This window comes from Plutella xylostella, chromosome 16, assembly GCF_932276165.1.
Source record: "Plutella xylostella chromosome 16, ilPluXylo3.1, whole genome shotgun sequence".
Taxonomy (NCBI): Eukaryota; Metazoa; Arthropoda; class Insecta; order Lepidoptera; family Plutellidae; genus Plutella; species Plutella xylostella.
In genome coordinates this window covers 207,130-210,542 of record NC_063996.1, presented here as the reverse complement: position 1 = coordinate 210,542, position 3,413 = coordinate 207,130, and positions in this window count along the sequence as shown.

The window sequence follows — 3,413 nt, the reverse complement described above, 5'->3', positions numbered from 1 at the left end:
ACCCACAGACTGCACCACTCGCACCAAGCTCAGTTTTGATTTAGATTTATTGTTTTTCAAGTAAATAAAGCACTCATTCACAGTATGTCCAAAAATAAGTAAAAATAAAGTTTATAAATCTTAATCGCATCGAATATTAAACGTTAAGAAATTTCCAGATTTTTATATTTTTTCACTGTAAGTATTTATTTCTAACAGATTGATGGCTATAATACAGATTCTATTCTGTTCTGTTCTCTTAGGGGGAACGAAGTTCCTGTACGTTGGCTCTCTTGCTTGGGACCCATGAATATAATATCCCCTTTGTGCATATAATACAGATTTTAATGTCTAGTTTTAATTTAAATTAGTGATAGTTTTCCTTTGTATATTGCTGCTTGTTCCGTGAAAAATTATATATAAAACACGCAGGGTCTATTATTTAGTCGGTAAGAATATACTCTTTCAATTTATACCTGAAGAATGTTATTATTCGTACAAAGTTGCAATGAATCACGCATTCATCATCGTGCAGCAGTTTCAATGAATTTATTTTCGGTTTAACAGACAAGCTTCTTTTCGCACTTGAACTGAAATAAATAAATAATCGAACATCTGTCCATCACGCGGACATCGCCCGCATTGTTTATAACCGCGGACCGCAACAAGCTGTCATACGTTTGGTTGTATCTGTCTGTGCCGAGGTCCGGAACCAATGGACATGATGTGTAGCGGTTCCATAATAGAAATACCATCCTACTGTGAATAGCTTAGGTACTCACATGACGATAGTATAATGGCGTGCAAATACTGCAAATCCACCTATTTACGACCGATAATGTCATAAACCGGTGGAGCGTACACGTACCTATTATTATTATATATAGTACATAAATAATAACATATTTTCTGTTTACTTGTGCATTGTGCGAGGATGCCACCGCCATGACGAGTCGTGAGTGAGGGCAGTTACTGCACTTGGTTATTATTTCAAGTGCGAAAACGTGGGGAATACCGTTTATTATACTATGTAGAAGCGTCCGTAGCCGAGCTGGCTTCAGTGATCGTAACTGATCACTGAGGTTTAGCAACAACTGGCACGGTCAGCCATTGGATGGGTGACCGATTTTCAAGTGGTACTTTTCTGGACGCTTCCGTGCTTCGGACGGCACGTTAAGCCGTAGGTCCCGGTTGCTGCTTCGGCAGCAGTCGTTAAGCCTGTTTAGAGGCCTTCGGGCAGCTTGAAAACATCTGACAGTCAGGTTGCCTACTTACCCGACAACTTTAGTGCATTGTACTCATTCAAAACGGCGATACGGCTCGCGACCTATCACGTGAGTACAAATGTACAGCGAAAAGCGGGTGACTCCTTCGGGGTTTACAGTCGTTAGCATATACAGGGTGTCCCAAAAGTCAACGTCATCCCTTAAAGGGCTGATAGGTCAGCTCATGAGAGGCCAGAATATCACAATATGACCTTAGTAAAATCTCGATAATTTTCAAGATATTGACACTTTTATAAATTTGCTGAAAATCGACACCTTGGATCAGTTTTTTGCGTGCCACCGGTACAAAAATCCATATTGTTAGAATTTGTTTGGAGTTGCGTCACCCTGTATAGCCCTGCTATTATTGCCAAAAATACGAACGAGCTATCATGTCGTCAGTACATTTAAAATGCAATGAGATAGAGTTGTAGCATAGAATAACGTGAACGCAGCAGAGCGCTCCAAAACTTAATGACTTGGAGTGACCGGCCTGAAATGATGAAATGCGAAAGAATGCATGTCTTTATGGTCCAGCCAGACTCCTGACTGGAGTCCCAGAATAGTTTCACATCATGAAAGGTGGTCGGCAATTAGTCGGTATACCTATTTACAGTTTTTATATTAGCACAATTAGCATAGAGTTATACAAATCCAGGTCAATATGTTTTGTGTGCAGCAATGCACCTATGGTTCGGAGTCACACTCCGCACACTTCCTGTACATTGTTCTTATATCTTGCACCTCAACTCTCATAAATTATGTTAACATTGTCTCTTCCATCCAAAGCTTGTCTGGTAGAGATTGCATTAATCAATAAGCCTTTATGTCCTATTTGATGAAATTTATAAGTTATCACATTGTATTGTAATATCTTCTTTTATGATGTAAAATAAAAAAAAATTCTATTCTATTCTACACTGTGAATATTTATGCTGGTCCCGTCTGTTTCTAAATTGATAGAGAAAATTTCTAAATTGTGATATTGCGGTTGTTTATTATTAACTCCTCTCGTACTAATAAAATATGTTAGCTTGGTATATGGAAATAGGTAAGTATTTTGTTTGATATTTATGTTTGTTTAAACTACTGTCAATGACAAATCGTCAATGTGAAATGATTGCTATAATAATAAATAATACTCGTACTAACAAATAAAAATATACCTATTAGTCATCAAGAATTTAATAGCTTTTGTTAGCGTAGATTTCTATAATTATAGATTTTGTTAACACTAGATGGATTGAAGTCAGCGACGTGTTTTTCTACTTCTACTACTTAATTCAATGTTTGTAAGTATTACTTTAAAGCGAGAAGTTGAAAAAGTTGTGTTTAGTGAGAAGGCCTAAAATGATAGGAACAAAATTGAAAGATTCAAAATATCAAGAAAGAAAAACAAATTAAAAAACAATCAACTTCCCATCGTATTTTCCAAAGTTAAAAAAGTGGTTCATAAAAGACTGTCTTATAATTTGCCTTTTTTTGAGCTTACTATTGATAGATATTTATTATTTATTTATTTATTTATTTACTTATCTAAGTAGGTATACTACTAATTATAGCTGATAATGCATGAATAATTTTAAAATAAAAAAAATGTTTACAATGCACGTAATATAATATTATTATTTTCACTTCATTATTTAGATATCTTTCAAAATATTTCTATTAAATATGAAATTGACGTAAGTTGTAATAACATCTACTGCAATAAATGTGCTTATCGTATTTGTAGCGTGAAATCACGAATATTTCAATAAGTAATTGTCCTGAAAGAAAACATCACTTTTATACTCGTAATATATTTTTTTAACTTCATTATTTAGTGAAGTGAATTGAATTGGCAGTGTATTGTTACTTTAAAGCCTCCTTCTGCAGACAAAGCGGATTTTTGTTTAATCCGGCATTAAGTATACTTAATGCAAAACAAATCTAAATTGCGAGCGACGCGACCGCACCAGGAATGTAAAACATCAAACAAGAATTCTGCATCCAAACTGAGAAACTCAACCGAGACTAGTCAACTATTCCCTAACTCCATACATCCATACCGTGAGAATTTTGTCCGAACTCCGTGTAGTTAGTGAACAAGTTAGTAGAGAATTTATCGCATGGTCTGTAGAATAGGTTCGGAGAGGGGATAACCTGGCCGGCACGCGAGCCGCGAGC